The 20,112-nt window shown below is 37.8% G+C and overlaps 1 protein-coding gene across 2 annotated transcripts in view; it reads left to right on the plus strand.

Annotated features, from left to right (window-relative positions):
• Positions 1-20,112, plus strand: part of LOC122811984 (proto-oncogene Mas-like) — a 265,201-nt gene that overhangs the window by 29,734 nt on the left and 215,355 nt on the right. The window lies entirely within an intron of this gene.

Below are 20,112 nucleotides of genomic sequence, written 5' to 3' on the forward strand. Positions count from 1 at the left end.
CTGGAATGGCAGTGAGACCCATTGTCTGCACTGAGAACTTGTAGGGACAGCTATATGATCACAGAGATGACTGGCTTGAATAAGAGAGTCAGTCACTGGACACACACAAACTGTTTTTAAATAATTGACTGAAAATCACAATACCAAATGGAAGATTTCTCCTTCTCACTTTCCTCCAGAGGTACATTGCTTCAGGAGTTTGTTATATTGGTTTTATGCGTGCAGGAACAGAACCTGTGCATGACAGGTGAGGGTGGAAGGGTTTTCTATTGTTGGGAAAAATATTTTTTTACACTGACTGTACTTACATTTATTGATATCCCTAGAAATGTCCCATGATTTTCTATTTAAGGATTTAATTACTATAGTTCTACATGACAGTTTTGATGTTTTTTTAGATACCATTCTATTTCCAATGGAATCAGATTTTTATGGATTTTAGTATGCTTTCTCATGATTGGGTATGATTAGTGATCATGAATGAAATAAGGCAACACTTCTGAAATAGTATATAATAATAGTATAGAAATAAATAGTATGGTCAACACTGCTGATAAAGACTGGGCCAGTTTCAGGGAAGCCCAAGCAATTCTGAAAATGGTGTTTACGTAATATGTTAATTATTCAGTATTAATATGACGTCAGGTAAGTGCAGAAAGAATAATCAATGAATACGTTTATTAAGACACATCATTATAACAGGAATCATGTACCAAGTCTGTACACTTGCTAGTGTGTGCTCACTTGTGTGCAGATATAGGTCAGTGTATGCACAAGCTCATAGACAAACACGTGTGTGTGTGTGTGTATTGGGGGTATCTGTCTGTTTTTGAGTAGCTATGTTATTTTTTAATATAGCTACCAGTGGCTCTCTGACATCTAGGGGAAGCTCAAGGACTTTTCAACAGTTTGAGAGTCCATATACTGGAGAATGGAAACATATGTCAATAATGTGAGACAAGTTAATCTGCTATAGAAGGAGACTTGTAGTGGTGTAAATTCATTTTGTTGCTATGTAATAGCTGCTTATCCAATCTAGCAGTTAATTAATTATTTAAAGACATTTTGTCCAGTCTAGTGTTTATTAGGCATACTGCTTACAGTGCACTAGCACATACATACTACACTGCCCTCCATCAGTGTAACAGATGTACAAGTAACATTGCCTCAGAAAGCACTGCTGGCAATTAATAAGGAATAAGCTACTTCTGCAGGGTTTTTAATCATGATGTTGTCAAAGGGCTAATTAATTAATTGTTATGCTTCTCTGGATTTGAGTGGGATAAGTTTTTAAATATAGTAGTAGACTAAACTATGGAACAACCATAGCAAAGAGCAATACAATTTCAGTGAAAGCATGAGAATTTATACAAACTTTTACAGAAATAATAACACTACAAATGCACGTGAGGGAATTATTATATATTACTGCACGTCTTTCTGTTGATTAACAGCAACCTGGAAATTATACTTTGCATGCTCATTTCCACAGCACTTTGCAGGCCACCTTCTAGTTCCTGTTAGCTATTAATTCTCTTGAGTTAATGAAAATTGAGTGCCTTGTCTAATGTGCTCATGATTTAATCTGGAATGCCAATCTGCCCTCAAGATCATACCACCGTCATGATCTCCAGACACTCGGCTGGCTAGAGTTTCCTAATCAACTCTTATTTACCCAACTTCTCATTACCCATACTATTTTGAATAAGCCCTCTTCTTGCCGTAGGATTTCCTCACTTGTCTCCCTCTATAAGCCCCCTCGATCCCTCAGAAGCTCTGACCAATGTCTCTTACAAATTCACAAACTTAAAAAATTTATTGGACAGAATCTCAAAAGCTACTTCCCTGCTCCTGCATGGAACAAGCTCCCCATGAACCTTAGAAACATTTCCTACATCCACAAATTCAAAACAACTGTCAAAAAGTACCTTAATAGCACATGGGTTTGCCTCTGTAATCATCCCATATGAACCCTTTCACTATGCTCTCTATTCCTCTCTTCCCTACTATCATAACTTACTTAACTGCTCTGTATTGTACAATTACCCTCTGAAGATAACCCCGTGTGTTATGTAAATTCATTCAAATGTTTTATTGTACATTTCTTTGCTATGTTTTTTTTTTCTTCAGTGTTATAATGCCTCTTACTCTATTGTACTGTGGAGCTTTATCTACATTTGCTTAACTGTTTTACTGTAAATTTTTCACTGCATTCATCTTCAATTTTGTAAATTTTCTTGCTTACTTGTACTATGGAGCTTTTCTCCCTGGGCCTCCACTGAAAAAGGGCTTTGCTCTGACAGACTATTCCAGTTAACAAATGTCAAATAAATAAATAAATAAAAAGAAACCTTCACTTATCAGCTACAAATTTCTTAAAATCAGTCAGCTGGAGAGGTCACATAGATTCATGGAGAATTTATTGAATATAGTGGTTAGTGTACAATATGGTGTGCTTTCATCCATCGAGTTTTACAAATATACTCTTAACAGGTTTTCCCTATGAACAATAATCAACCAGTCAGTAAGACAGATGGAGAGATAGATAAATAAATACATTATTTAATTCATATTCATTCACTTATTCACTTTCTGATACCACTTTATCCTCTTCAGGGTTCCAGTGCAACCAGAACCTACCACAGTAATCACAGGATGTAAGCAAACCAGCCAAAACTAGTTCCATCACAGGATGCATATATGCACACAGTGCACAAACATATAGAAAAAATAAACCTTACATGGCTTGTTAAAACTGTGTGTGCGCCATGGCAGTAGCATGCCAATTTGTATTCAGTAAGCTGCTCTACATGATGTGTAGCGCCACGCAAACATGGTAGACATTGTGGCATGCTAATTACAACATAAGCAGTTGAACTGTATGCTAATCAATCAATCTAAGATGGTGGAGCTATTCAATAAGCTATAAAGCAGTTGTGTACATAGTGTAGTTTTTTTGCCTTGTATTCTAAAACCTATTGGAATACAGCCATGGCAACTACACTGGAGGGAAAGAATGTTAGGGGCTGCTGCTGCTCTTCTGCATATGTATGTGCCATGGGTTCAAGTCTATGCTGCTGCTCCAAGACCTCAGCCGGGAAGGAGAAGGGTATTTAGACCCAGTTTAACTTTTCATGGTCTGCATGAGGTGAAAATAGTAGAGTGCTACAGGGTGGATAGAGACACACTCCAGGAACTCTGAGAGCAAGGGCAAACCGAGGGAAACCAATACCTGTGGAGACCAAGGTATGTGTAGCACTTAGAATTTTAGCTACTGGAACCTTCCAGAGACCAACCGAGGACATGCTAGGGGTGTCATTAGTATCAGTGTCCAGGATCCTACACCAGTTCCTGAATGCTATGCTACAGCATGCCAATGACTGTATATACTTTCCCTGTACTCCAGAGGACAGAGCTTCAACTATGCAGGATTTCTACCCAGTAGCATACTTCCCTGAAGTCTTGGATGCCATAGACTGCACACACATTGAGATCGAAGCATCATCCGGGGAACAGGGAAGGGTCTACATAAACAGAAAGGGGTTCCACTTCATTAACTTCCAGGTCACATGAATGCAAAGGGAATCATCCTGAACATGTGTGCTGGCAACCCCAGCAGTTACCCCCATATCTGGCACAATTCACAAATCTACCAGAGGTTTTGCAGGGGTGATATCCCTGAAAGACATTTACTGGGGCTGCAGGGGATGCACGTAAACCATGACTGATGATGCCTATCAGAAATACACACACATCCAAGGATGAATGTTATAAAGAAGTACACGCTCAAATATGAAGTATCATAGAGCATGTTTATGGGCTGCTGAAGTCATGGTTATGGTGCCTAGATACATCAGGTGGTGCCCTGCAGTTATGATCCCAGTACTTGTGCCAAAATTGTCTATGTCTGTGCTATCCTACACAATATCTTTCTGAGAAAATATCTGCAAAAGGAACCACAGGGGTAAGAAGCACACATTCTGCCACTACGGTAAGATCACCACATCCACATACAAGTGAGGACTCAGAGAGAGAACCACCAGCTGCTGTGGATGTAGGTAGACATAGGCATGTACAATATGTCATCACCCTGGACAACACACAATGGATAGCACAATGCTGACCACCTAAGGGGTACAACTTTCATCCTATGCACATACATACAGTAAAATTGATGCCAGGCAATGCTCACAACCTTTACTTACCCATGTAATGGCTGGGTACTGCTAGCATCAGAAAGAGCCAACCCTGAATTTCAACACCTGTAACTGCAGAACTATCAAGGTAAGTACTGAACCTGGAACAGGAAAATTAATGTATAAGAACATGAATGAATGGCAGATACTTGCATACTGTTACTTGAAATGTACCTAAGTAGAATGTGTGTGAGTTGTCTATCAATGACATCAATATGTGACAGGACTAACGTAGGTAGATTTATGCCATTTATCAGCTAATGTGTTATGCATCCAAAATACTTAGAATAGAAAAAAGCAGTCCAAAGTCTAATTATACCTACATTCTCACAAGTGAAGCAATATGCCTCATTGATGTATCAATGATTTCAAGGTAGGAATCACAACACTAAACAAGTTGTCAGAAATTAGTAAAATTTCAAAATAACATCACCAATACATATACTAAGCATTCAGTTAGTTATGAATCCTGTGCATCAGAAAAAAAAAAACTACATATGCATCCCTGAATCAAAAAGATAGAAACAAGGAGATGGCATGGTTATCATCATTTGCACGGTGGGGTTTGGGGAGGCAGGAGGCCAGGGCTGACACAAAAGTGGTGAGAGTGTGTGAAAGAAAGAAAGACAGGCAGGCTGAAATGTGGCTAATTATCAAATGGCTCCTGAGACAGAATAACATGCAAGCCTCATGAATGCCCCTTGGATCTTTTATGTGTGTGTGTGTGTCTGTACAGATACTCAATGTGAAATATGTGTGTGAGTGTCTGCATGAATACAGCCAAGCTCTGTGCTAGCTCTATGTCCTGGCATGTTGGACAGGTGTGAGCCGTGCATGGTAGAGGTATCAGTTCATTGTTGTCACCCCCAGCTGTAAGAACTGGCTCTACCAGGAGTTGCACTGGCATGTCCATGCCCATCATCAGATGTGATGATGCTACCTGAACATGAGCAATGTCTGCTGGATGAGCTCTGCTCACAACTACACCCAGGTCCACAACCCCATGGCCCACCACATCTTGGTGTGGACACTTCAACCACTTATGGAGCAGTGCAAGTACAGCTACTATGGGAGCGGGACTGGCCATGTTGACTAGCACCAGATGATGTTGCAGACCTATGACCATGTGATTGCCACGCCCAGCAGATGTTCCTTCACAGACACTGCCCATTCCACTGTGGCATTCATCTAATCCATTGAATTAACCACATAGTGGAGGCAGTCATGCATGTCAACTTGTGCCATATCTACAGCCCTTAGCATGTCCTCGGAGGCCCTAGTGGAACATGCCTGTGCCTCCATGATGGCCCTTAACATATGTTGAGTGGAACATAATGATACATCAGGATCAGGTGGAGGATGGACACCAGGCTTCCTCTGTGCACCCCTGCCAACCCTCCTGCATGGCACCTCACCCACACTTTGGCTATGGTCAGAGTCAACCGGCACTGAAACCACAGTAACCACAATACCCTGATCAACTGTATCACCCTCAGCCTGTTCACTATCTGAGGGCTTATTGAAATGGGTATGCGTAGGTATATTGTGCCTGAAGGAAATCCAAGGATGTGTAAGTCACAACCTCGCTGCCAGATTCAAGTTCTGCACCCCCCCCCTGACTGTGACCACCATCATCATCACAGCCTACTGATACTCCGATATCAGGTAGTAGGAGTCCTACACTTCCACTGTCAGGATCACCTGTGATAGTAAGCAACAATCAAAGGAATGAAATTACTATTCCACTAAATATTAATCCAACATAGATGAACAAAAAGTAACACTAGTCACCAGTCACAGATGGTACAGCAATACAGACACTCATTGAACCCTCCTCACATATACAGATAATTAGATATATATATAATGCTTAATAATAAGCAAAGAAACATTTGCTTACCATGTGCAGATTTCTCCACACTTTGCAAGGATGGTCCTGGAAGAAATGAAGCAAGGAAAGGATGGCAATTAAAGGATCGCAATGGGAATAACACAGGGGGACAGTGAAGACACAATCACCTATATGTCCTATAAGAAATATCTGCAACTGAAACTTGGCTAAAACATCCACCCACACCCATGTGTATTGAAGAACTCTCTTGTATAACTTTATAATTTATTATTAGGTACGGACAGAAAAAAATGCATCACAAGAACTGGTAATCAAACTATATATTTTATTCTACAAGCAAATATTAATGCTGCTATATTTAGGCTTTTCTGTAAGCTGCTCCTGGGACACACTTGTCCTGCCAGCCACATCAGCACCGATATCAAGCACATGGTGTGCAATCTCTACTGAGCTGTCAAGATCTTTTACAGTGGACAGGAATTCCTCATTTGGTGCCAGTGATTACTCAGTAGCAGGACCACTCCCCCATTACCAATTGTTCCTAGGCAACTGCAGCTACACTCCTCCTGGCTGATAAAATTTGGTTTACCTTCATGTGTGCGTATTGCACAAGGGCGCACAGCAATTGTCCGAAAGGCAGTTTGCGAAGTTTGCAAATGGCAAATGGAAAAAGGATCGAATATGCAATGAGTGAATGCACATTGACATTCGCTCATTGCACATTTGGCATTTTGGGGTGGATTGCCCTATAGTGGGGATCAGGAAATGGTCCCTTTCCCCACTGTAGTGCAATCTCAGAGTTAGAATATTAAAGTAGGGAGCGTGGGGGGGTGCAGGGGTGCTTTCCCCCCCTGCTTTAAACCTTATTACATTTTTTTTTCAACATTAATGTTCGAAAATTAGCAAATCTACTTTTCGATTTGCTGATTTTTGAACATTACGAACTGTCTCAGATTTCATTTTCGTAGTTATGAGTCGCTCATATGAGCATTCGCACCACTATGATTCGGCTTTGTAAAGGTTGTTGTTTGTCTTTCGATTTTTCCCAATTAGGGGTCGCCACAGCGGAACTCCAGTCTGCTAATGATTGGCAGTAGATTTTTATGCTGCCAAGTTGCTAGTTCGACACCCAACCTTCAACGAAGGCAAGCCCATTCACGCATGTCTTTTGGAATGCCACTCGACCACGGGGAGGACATGCAGACTCCACACAGAAGGCACTCCCCACACTCCAGCTGAGAATCAAATGGGAGAACCTTTTGCTGTGAGGCAACAATGCTACCACTGCTTTGTAAAGGTAAACCTAAAATTATATCAGTGGCCTGATGCCGCACCTGATTATAATTGCACCTGTGACCACCAACTGCATTTATGTCGCTGACTAACTGGTTCCAAATCTCCTTTCTAGCATCTCTATGTTCATGGCCTCTCTCAAGGAGAAAAGCTCCATGCCACCTTAGAGCCTGTATTATGACCTCATGCTCATCATGACTGAAAGGATTTTTTTGTGGATTTGTAGGCTTGGGTGCCATAATCCTATGCGACATAAAACAAAGAAGGATAAAACAGATAAATATCACATAAGTAATGTATTTGTTACAAAAATAATAAGTCTGTGTACACTTTGTCACCATTAAAAACTTGAAACACATTTTTTGTTTAGTATATCAGAATATAAAAATTACACAAATGAAGGTTAGCACAAACCAAGGAATACCACACAAGTATAGAGTTATCGGGATGTCTACACATGTTCAACAGAAAAGTACTTGAAACACACTTCTCATTTTGGACAACAGAATGGTAGGTGGCTCCCTCCTCAAACACAAATGAAGGTTTATACAAACCAAGGAATACCATATAAGTAATGCATATATGTTTTCCACGGAATTATCAAGATGTCTACACTTTTTCAACAGAAAAAAAGTCAATATATGAATGCCAGCCACTTTTCACTGTGCCCACAACTCCTGTGGTGGTTTCCCTGGGCCATCTCAGAAGCACAAAACTAGTGTCAGCAAAGTGTACATTACACATTTCTCTCCAACACCATAGGACATTGCAAAAGGAAATGTTAAAAACATAGTTGTGCTGGAAGTATAACCTTTCTATCAGACAAATGTAAATGCCTACCAAAACTAGCTATGCCAGCAGTGAAATATAAGAAGTGCATATAAATAAAAGTTCCATTTTCTCCTGGATATATAAATACATTTTACAAAATCTAAAATGTCCTAAAATAATACAAGCATACTTTACAAAAGTAAGCCTTCTGCACAGAGAAATTACCTTCAAAGGAATATCAATCTTTTTTGTTTTGTCCAGATACAAAAGCCTCCTCACCTTCAAGTTCTCTAGCTACACAATTACCTTTTTTATAGTGTATAGTCAGCCTTCTGAGCACTGTGAAGCTGCAGTTGAGGTGGGAGCTCATTAGAACTGCTGAATACCAGACTTTTGACTGTGTGAAACAGATGTAAACATAGCGTAGCATCTACACCATTGTTAGGTGCTAAGGGCTTGCAACTGTGAATGATTAGTGTGAGAGAGAAGGAAAACACTAGCAATTCAGACACCCTTTTCTGCAGTGGATGTGTCAGTGAAGATACACTTTGAAAGAGTGCAACTACTGCTAGCAAGCTTTTAAATAAAGCAAATCACCACACATGTATCATATCATGCCACAATAGCGCAAGTCTGTTTCCTTAGATGAAAAATGTTCACTGTTGTGTAATGTTAACATACCTTGAAATGAAAATGATACAAAATGCAGTAGACTGCATTTTTGATATTAAAGCAGAGATAAGGAAAGAAAGAACACAGAGCCAAATTTCTGCAAACATATTCACACATTCTTTTGTGATTAATCATTGTACTAACTATGTTAATCACACATATACAACCAACTGAGAATTGTATGAACTGTTAGTTCTGGAGATCAAATGTGAATTGTTTGTATGCGCATGATTCTATTGGTGTTGCAAAGTTGTATCTGTGGCAAAGATAGATAATGCAGTCCAACTGTGTTTTGTAATTTCATTAGTCTGATGGTTCAAATCCAGAGCTGTGTAATTGTTTAACCTTTGTTTAACTTTATTTATTTATTTATTTTTGGTTTACCATTTGCATAGTGTTCGGGTTAGAGCAAACATGGTTAAATGAATAAAAATTTAAAATTTACTGTTAGTTGCCTTAAGCACGAACAGGCTTAGTAGAATTGTGCAGTGGTCAGTGACTTTGATGGTAATATGACTGCAGAAATTATACATGTGACCCAACTGAATGTGCAGCACAAAAGATAAGCTAGGTAAAGTGTGGTTTGAGTTCCACAGTAGTTATTTTTACTGAGGAAGGATCATAATGAGTATTAACAGAAGGAGTATATGTTTGCATTGTTTGTTACATTTACACATTGCTCACCTGTGTGCAAACACAACTCACTACTTAAGGAAAATGGGAAACATTTTATTTGGTTCATGTTCCTTTATGTAAACAAGCTAAATGTCAATATGCAGACATCAGCACTCTGGACAGTAATGAATGTAGAAAATAGAACTACTGCCTAGTTTTCACTGTGACATCAGGTGTAAGTTCATGTCCAGAACACAGGTGAGCCAAGATTCTAATTCAACGCACTCTGCTTTTTAATTAATGGTGTTCCACTGTAGACTTTCAGAAAACTTACAATGTAAAGATAATTGTACATACCAACAACTATTTATAGATGGCTGATTGAGCATACACATGGCATGATATCAAAAACAAACTCAAGAAATACTTCAAAACTCATTGGTTATGTCCTTGCACTAACCCCAACCAGTATTACTTAGGTGCCTTACCATCAACTACTTTTAACTTTTTTCTACCACACAACATTTCAGGAAGGGTCAATTGTATAACTGCTGTTCAATGTGTCTTAAACCTGAATGTAATGTTATGTATCTATAACTTTGAAAATAATATTATGTTTTTGTGAAGTGTTTTATAATTTAGTACTACATGTGCTAAATACTGGTATTGCTTATGGCTATAATCTGCTTGAAACTAGCATTTACTAAATGTTCAATGTGTATTATTATTTTAGATCTTTTCTTCCCGGGCCTCTGCTAAAAATGGACATATATCCAGTCAGACTACCCCGGTCAACAAATATAAAATAAATAAAATAAATAAATATGTGTAACTGCTGTAGCATAGCAATGATAATTATGTAATAATAAATGTATTTTCAGATCAGACATGGATTTCATAGTTTACTGACAGTCATCTACACACCTCCCATAACACAAGTATAAGTGCAAAACAGAATGTATTGTGTGGTCTGAACCAGAACTCAAAACTGTACTCTGAAAGTAATATAAGTATGTCCATTTCCAGTATATTGTCACACATTACTCCTGCATCACACCTGAGAATGCATAAGCCAGGACCTTGTCATGTCATACACATAAATGGTTTATTGAAGTTTAGCACCACTCACTCTTTAAAGTGTATGTTTGTAATGACCATGACTGGAAAACACTTCTTCTGTGGCAATGAGGAAAGATCACCTATGTGGAAATGTGTGTATTCTCATTTTTGCATAGGTTTGAATCCCACATTGTGCAAATTATTTTTAACAGTGTGTAAGGTCCCACAAAATATGTGTCAAATCATCTCATTGATTTCTCCAAAGTCATGTCTTAAAAGCCATGCAATTTAGCATATCAGTGTTGACGACTCGACAAAGTGTTGTCAGGTATAGCAGCACACATGCCATAAATTAAAGACTAACATCACATTATTCTTCCTCTTTGGAAATATCTCTTTCCACGTAGCAATGAGCAAACTCAACTGGCATGGTTGTGTGGGTTTGGGCACTGGCCGTAAAATGCAATACCATGTATTGGTGGGAAAACACTTTTACTGTTGTTGGAGGATCTATGCAGACATGGCAGGAGCTGGAAAGGATGGTGCCAAATTGAGGGCACAAAGGTAGGGTGTGCAGGAGTCCAAAATATTTGTTGCACTCCTTGTAAAGTGCTACGGCCATAGTCTGCTGCAGAGGGGCTATACCGGGTCTCAGTATGAGGCTGAGGCTTGGACCAGTCTAACCAAAGCTGTCTCCAATGTGACTGGCATACCAGGTATGGGGGAGGAAAGCAGGCATCATTATAATGACCTGTAATGGTACAAGCAGACATAAGTCAAGCAGTGGCTGGACGAGTTTAGAGCTGCTGACATCCCACGGTTGTGTAAGTATACAGATAAAGACACTATAAATGTTATGTAAAGCTCTGTGGAACCAAGAATGGCATGCATAATGCTGTCATGTCTCTTTTTCTCTCCTTCTTTATTTTACAGCTGCTCAGGAAGTTTCACCGAACAAGGAGGCACATGCTGAAAGATTAGAACGACTCAGCGAGGCAAGACATATGTATGCAACACAAATTAACATAATTGTATTAAAATTGTTGCTCTTCCTACATTACTAGCAACTTAAACATGCAGATCTTAACTATAAAAGCAAGCATGAATGCTTTATTCTGCAGTTCTTCGCAATTGTATCAGGCAAGTGTAATTGTGTATTCAGATTTGGTTGGTTCATTTCCCACAAGTAACAAATACATTAAAATTCCAAAAATATCATTTTTTTTATTTTAATTCCAGCAATATTGGCTTTAATGCCATGTTCATAGGTTCATAGGTAGGTACTAAGCTATTGGCCCTAGGGCCTATATAAGCCCAGCCAAATGGTACCCTGGCTTTTGCCACCCAAGAAAATTATTTTCCTGTGCCCCTGTCAAGCAGAGCCACAGAAATGATCCCTGGGGTGAATTTCCTATCTCCCATCCAATCATCAAGATTTTTCTTGAAGAGTGCTAATGAGGAGGTTTGTTTGACATAGATTGCTAGTTTGTTCCACAGTATGGGAAAGTGTCTGGGACAGGAATCTATCCCTCCAGCATGTTCTGTTTATTGTGGTGACAAGTTTAGATCCCTAGAGTGTGTAGCTCAGAGGGATTGGGATTTCTTTACATGGAGCATGTCCAACAGCTCTGGGTTTGACATAGCTTTGTATGTTAGGCAGAGATTGCCTCTGAGTAGGTGATATGCGACAGAGTAATCTGGAGTTTTTTGAGACGGTCTGCGTAGGGCATCTGTTTGAGGCCGGTAATCCTCTTTGTGAGGTATTTCTGTGGCCTTTCCAGTTGTTGTAGATGTCTTGTGAGGTCCATACCAAAAGGAGCATTGTACTCTATAATGGGTCTAATGAGTGATGAGTAGAGGGGAACAATGACCTCTTTTTTCCTAGATGAGAAACCTTTTGTGATGAGGTGTGTTCTTAACTTAAAAACGAAAAAAACACACAAAATAGCTTCTTCCACTGGAAATTTAATGAACGATCTGGTACCTCGGCAATTCGCCTTCAAAGGATCACAGTTCAATAGATTTCAGCATCAACCTTATATACCATTTAAACATCAATTATTCAATTAATTAAGTGATGCAATTTCTATTAAGAAATAAATTTCACCTTAAAGTGATCTCTAAAACAAAATATAAACATACTTTCAAAGTGTTTTAAACAAACTTCATTTGAAACAATTAAATCCAACAATAATTATAACAGCTTATGATAGCTGAAATAAATATTATTATAATACATAAATAAATATATAAAAATTTAGCAACATTATTGATAACCAAATGTTTGGTATCTTCTACTAGACTCGGAGCCCTAGTATGCTCAAAAGCCCAAAAGAATGGTTAGAATTAGGGTGCTTGAACATCTTAAGGATATAAGAAATGTCAACCTTTCCAGTCCTGTGGCAAAGCATTTTATTGATCATCATGGGGGGTGTGGTGATAGTAGAGATGATGTTGTAGGTAAACTTTTGGAACTGGAGACTAGAATGATTATTAAATTCAACACTTTGAAGCCTTATGGGTTGAATCAGGAACTGGCTTTATAATATATTTAAATATTAAATATTAAGTATATTTATTTACATATTTATATTTACTTCATATGTTTATAATTTTTATATATTTATTTATGTATTATAATAATATTTATTTCAACTATCATAAGCTGTTATAATTATTGTTGGATTTAATTGTTTCAAATGAAGTTTGTTTAAAACACTTTGAAAGTATGTTTATATTTTGTTTTAGAGATCACTTTAAGGTGAAATTTATTTCTTAATAGAAATTGCATCACTTGAATAATTGAATAATTGATGTTTAAATGGTATATAAGGTTGATGCTGAAATCTATTGAACTGTGATCCTTTGAAGGCGAATTGCTGAGATACCAGATCGTTCATTAAATTTCCAGTGGAAGAAGCTATTTTGTGTGTTTTTTTCGTTTTTTGGTTTTCACGTATGTTGCAGGTGTTCTTAACTTAATCTGTAGTATCTTTAAAAGTATACATACAATATATCAATATTTCAAGGATTACTTGTAACAATTCACAATTTTCTTTTGGACTGGAAAGCTGTATAGCTAATGTAATAATAAAAGTATATTTATTGTATTAAAGTATTTGAATGTGACATATAATGGTTATAATCATCTATTTTCTTATTTGTATCACCACAGCCTTTATCTCTCTTTTTTTTATAAATGGGAGCAAACCCTTCAGATGTCAAAATTTTCTGTCAACAAACAAAATGCTTTTCAGCACAGGGAGGTAGGCCAACCATTGCAACTCAGCCTCCCAACTCTGCACCAGCTGCCGCACTAATACCCAGTACTTGTGGAACGCAAGCTGGCAGCACTGCTTCTGCAGCCCCTGCACTACCTGGTACATCCACGTCAGGTAGCATTACCCAGTTGCTGGTGCACTGGTACCATCTGGGAGTATTGGTGGAAGCAGTGATCACATAACCCACCAGGAGCTGCCAGGGTTGGTGCATGATGTGATAGAAACTGGCAATGGTGTCTGCCTCAGCCATCTGGAGAGGTTGCTCCTTAGAATGCAAAAATACTCCCACATCAAGTAATCTCACAGGGAACCAAGGAAGGGGACAGCGGTGAGAGTGAGGACTAGATTCTCACTGTTCCCACACTTGATCAGCATGTGCCTCCAATATCCCTTACCTGTCACCAATGATGGTGTTCCCAAACCTTTTGTGACCATCACCATCCCTGTGTCTATCTTGTTTGTCCTGTTTGTCTGCACCTCTTTTCTCAAGTTCACTACCTACCTCATTCTGACATTCCTATGTCCCTTCCCCAACATTCCTCTCTTTTTGAAATACAAAAAAAAAGCCCTATACATAGCTCTCTACTTCGAATATGTGTCTTCTTGACACACTTGATTTGGTCCTGTTGGCTATATTACATGTTTGAGTTGTTGTCACCCAACTGTGCAGTGGCGACAGTCCAAATTTATCCAATTTTCTATATATGCTCACATTACAGTGTTAAAGAAGTAGATAGTTCTTTCCTAATTCCCTCCTGCAAATTCCTGTATTGCTTCCTTTTTGTTCTTCCTCCTTATTTCACCACTCTCCTACCTACCCCATATTTACACCTTTAATCTGGTCAAAAAGTAGAATCACACACCACGTCTCCTACCTACCCCATATTTACACCTTTAATCTGGTCAAAAAATAGAATCACACATCACACATATGGCCAGACGTGGCCCATAATAAAGCCTTCATTTTTTGTCCTCTGCATTTACACAATGTTTGGCATCGAGCAACAATGCCAAGTGGCGGTTAATGGCTCTTCATGTCCTATGGCAAAACCTGGTGAGTTTTTGCTATAGGCAGCACTAATTCAGTTATCTCCGTGCAATGCTACTTAAACTCACTGCACTAAAGGAACACAGTTAAAGTAGAGTAAAGGTACTACTTTTTAATATTTAATCTGACAGTTCTTTACACTTCTGAATACAACAAAGTGCAGCTTCCTTTATGTGGAGTGTTGGCAAAAATCACGTGACTGAAGTTTTTTTGCCAGTAGCTTGAAGGGTTCAATTCTAGATGCATCTGTCATCATTTCTTAGCATGATGTTATATGTGGGTGATATGTTTAATCACCTACATGTTAAAATTTGGAACAGTTATGAGTTCTCATGGAAATATATTGATTACTGCCGAAAAATAAGTACCTGAAGTGACATCCATCCCCACTGCTATCACATATTTATCTAACCTTGTTCTGCCTGTCATAAGCCTGTTGTCCCTCTGCTCAGCCTTCTTTACCCTTATGTCAATCAGTTCATGCTGCACAACATGTAAGGTTAATAACAATAATAACAGTCAAAAAGTGACCATTAATGTTCCCTTAAACAAAACACTGCTAGATGTATGTTCATCTCTCCTTGTATTTATCCTATCACACCAACCCCTCTTTACGTGTGCGTTTCTTTTAGGTTGATGGATGGTCTCTGCAGACTGGCTTGACTGTGATAATGGATAATACAAAGATGTTACCTTAAGTCAAGAGCTTAACAGTGCTCCTGTAATGTGCAGTGTTTTAAAATATTCGTCGATGATGATGGATCATCTAATGTGATGTGGAAAATGTCCTTACTGTGACTAAGCATACTGCAAGTACTTTTCAGGATACATGGCCATACACAAATAGTTAGCATATCTGCTGAATCATAATAATCATTTACAAAGATGTACCACCACTTGTCATTTCTAGAAAGCTGTACACACAAATAATTTGTGATTGCAGTGAGGCCTGCGAAACAGCTAATAGTTGTACAGTTGTGTTGTGGTAGGCATTACTGATAAAATCTGGGAAAGACACATAGTTTACTATAGTCCTTGATTATCACTTTTGCAGTCCTGATCACATTTACTTAGGAATGCCATCATGACATCATTTGTAAAAAAAAAAGAAAATGATCTGAATTTGATCTTGTCTTACCGATGCTCTGAGCGGGAGTTCACTGCTCTTACACCTGGTACCACAGGGACAGCTAGGAAACAGATCTATTTTCCACACTGACTACTATGCAGAGTACTGATGGCCACATGTCAATGCTTCGCCTGTTTGCACAGAGCGAGGTGAAACAGTTGGCATATTACTATTTTTTCATTTAAGCAGAGAACCTCATTTGCTCATCGCTTAATTCCATGCAAATGGGAAAGGCAATAGCAACAGCTATTAGTGTAATAAAACTTATGGCACAGCATTTACAATATAAACTACAGAATGAACAGCATAGTATTTGTCAGCTATTTCTCCCTTAACATATCTTCCAAACTACTTCACAAGTTCAAGTTAAATTCATGAAATGGGAAGCATGCATGAGCTAACACTTTGCCATTATCCGTGCAAATAAGTTTCTCACCGATGCACTATGTAAAGATGTGTTTAGCATGCCTTACTCTGATTATTGGCCAGTTATCTTCCATTACATATAAAAGCATTCATAAACACAAAAGAAGAGAGGGAACATATGCTTCACTTAAGACATACTTAGTCAGAGTCATGTGTGCCCTGCAGCAATGCACGTACACATGATATATCACTAACTGGTTCACTGTCAAGGACACTACAGAAATAAACAGCACAAGTACATTGTTACATTTTGTATGGGTTTATACTGACACTGGACATTGGTCATCCATGATCTTATCACATTGATATTGTCAGGATGTCTTTAAATGTATTTTTGCTCATTGTAATTTTAAAATCAAATCTGAAGTCCGGCCTTTGCGCACAAGTCTCTTAAGAGTATATGTTATCTGTGACATTATGCTAATGTCATTCCCCATAATAAAATGAGAAAACCGACAAAAGCTGGCAGACACACTCCGGTTTAATAGATGAATGAATTACAGCGCTTTTTGACTGATACAACACAGCCTTCTTCAGAATACAAAATCAGTGCTCCACTTACATTTATATAGCAAAAACAAACCAAAAAGGCGCAAAATAAAGTAATCAATTGAACTAATAAATCAATTAATTCACTTAAAGTGCACTCTAGCCACATACCAAAGTTATAAGAAAAACAGTCTTATTCATGACTAATTTAAAATAACATTCTAAAATAACTTTAACAAACCTTTATAAACCAATCTTACAAATAATTAAACAAAAATCATCTCTCTATACTTTTTAATTTTAAAAGACTACTAATAGAAATCACATCATTTAGACCAGGTATATTACCAGCATCTAACCTAATTTGCCATTTTAGTTCTAATTCATATAATTTAAGTGTAAATGGGCCACCTCTAAAACTATGTGTAATGCTATCGATAACTAAAAATTTTAAATAATGGTTACTAAACATAACAACATGTTTGGCTAGCGCGTTGTCCGACTTCTTGTGGTTTATAGCATAAATATGCTCATATATTCTGTCACGGAGTCTACGCTCCATCTTACCAACATAGAAGGCAGGACAACACATGCATCTAGCCAAATAGACTATTTCTTTAGAATTGCAGTTAAACCTGCCCTGCAGTCTATATTTAAAATCGTTAATAGTAAATGAATTAGTTATTTCTATATGTTTACACATATTACATGCCTCACATTTTATCATTCCTGGTGACTTAACAACTGGCCTTGTATTGTAAGCTAATAAATTTTTCAAATTTTTACCACGCTTAAAAACTATTTTTGGCCCTTGCCCGAGTTTAGTCAATAAACTCTGACTTGATCTAAACAAACCCCAATTCTTCTTAATTATATTAATACAAGAAGAACTCTGTTTACAATATGTAGTAATAAAACTGCTAGACACCTTATGATCTCCTGCATCCGATAACATTACATCGTCACTATGACTAACTGACTCACCAAAATTTAAATTATCTTTGACGACAACAGGTTTCATAGGTAACAATGGTACATATATTTGATTAGCTCTTTTCCTTCCAACTTCATAAATTAAATCATCCAGCATATCTGCTGGATAACACCTTTGTATGAATGCCATTCTCAAGAATTGGCATTCATCATCAAAATCTAAATCCTGGGTAGAAATCCAAGCGGCTCTCACCAGTTGTCCCTTGACAACTGCCCTTTTCTGATATAAGGGGTGACAGCTTGAGAAATGCAGGAACGTATTCGAATATGTAGTTTTACAGAAAATTCTAGCTGTATAACAATTTAACTCAATATTCTTATTTAGTAAAATATTTAAATAAGATACTGACAATCTATCAAACATAGACGTGAATTTTAAAAATTTAGTTGAAGAATTAAAAGCTTCTACCAAAGAAGCCGCTACCTGTTCATCACCTTTTATTAATACAAAAATATCATCAAGATATCTTGTATAATAGACTGCATGGTCCATGTATAACTGTAGTTTAAATACGTATTCAGATTCCCAGTAAGCCATTACAAGGTTAGCCACGCTGGCCCCACATGGAGACCCCATGGTTAAACCTACCTTCTGCAAATAAAATTGCTGATTAAAGACGAAATAATTATTAGACAGCACCAAATCTAACAATTCCATCACTAAAAAAATATCATGACTAGAAACATCATGTTTTCTCATCATATAAACCACCCATTCTAACGCTGTTAAATGCGGAATACAGGTATACAGGTCCTTAACATCTACAGTTAATAAAATATTACTAGAACTAAACTCTATGGTGTTAATATTAGAAAGAAATGACAAGGAGTCTTTACATATTTGTACTTCACGTACTACTACTTTTTGTAAGATGGAATCAATAACCTTGGCGCAGACATAGGTAGGGGACCCTCGACCATCCACCGATGGTCTCATGGGGGGATTGGATAAGTCTTTATGGATCTTAGGAATGCCAAAAAAACATGGATACATAGGGAATGAAGTAGTCATATAGTTCAATAGGTGTTGGTCAATGCGACCCTCAATAAAGAGGTCATTAACACAAGATTTTACCAAGTTATATGCACTATTAACTTCAGACCTAGAACTAATCATATATGTATCATTATTTAGTAATACAGACATTCTTTCATTATAATCATCCACATCGAACACTACCAAACATCCACCCTTATCCAGTTTACATATCCGGATATTCTGTGTGTGGATGAACTTAATTAATTCACGTTCAGATGTAAGTATATCATTACTGCATTTCTGTTTAGCCAAAGATCAAAAATCCAATTCACAAACTGCCTCAAATGATTGAATAATCGGGTGCAGCGGGGGGATAAACGTACTTGGAATACAAAATTCTTGCATTACATCCAAACCACTACTATTCCCAAAAAGGAATTGAAAATTCAATTTCCTTGTAAACAGTCTAAGATCTATAATCATCCTAGTTAAATCTATTCGCTGCTGAGGAACATATGTATACCCCTTAGCTAACAAATTAACTAATTCAGGTGAAATAGGACAAGATGAAAAATTAAACACTTTAAAGTCTTGTTTTTCATTTAAAATTATAGCTGGACCCATTATACTCTCATTTAGACCAAAATCAACAAATTTGGATGTATTTGAATCACTATCAACACCTGACAAGTCATTAAATACCAAAAAATGGGAGGAAGACTCAATGAGGGTTATTACTTCCTCACCACAAGAATCCTCCCTAGTCATTAGTTCAAATTCCTTGTTGACCTGGACTTGGGGTTGTTGTTGTAAAAAGTCCTTTGTTGTTTTGGTCTTGCTCCGGTATAATTCACCTGTTGAAAATCCTGGTTATCATTAGGACATGTTTGATGTTGCGCTCTTGAGTTAAGATTATAATTAACTCGAGAGCAATTCTGAAGTCTTTCACTCCTCCTAAGAGGTGGAAACTCCGATTCAGAAAGTACAGAGTCAGCATGAGAATTGCTAATATCTAAATCAAACCCAACAGATAAATGGCCATCATGTCTATTCGTATTAACCTGAGAGTTAACTTTACTAGTTGGATCCTTAAAGTTCCCTCCATGCCATACCTGTGCAGGAGGGGGTGGGGGATATGCTGAACCCTGGTTGTATGCTTTAACATCTCTTTCAAGTTTTTTGTTCTTATTACTTTGTAATTTTTGCATATGATGGTAATGCTTGAAATAATTCTAGCATACTCATATTTATATCTCACGAATTCAGCATCCTCCACCACTTTTTTATCCAATTCCAACACAGAGTCAGA

Source organism: Protopterus annectens, chromosome 9.part0 (assembly GCF_019279795.1).
Source record: "Protopterus annectens isolate FY-2018-M chromosome 9.part0, PAN1.0, whole genome shotgun sequence".
Lineage (NCBI taxonomy): Eukaryota > Metazoa > Chordata > Ceratodontiformes > Protopteridae > Protopterus > Protopterus annectens.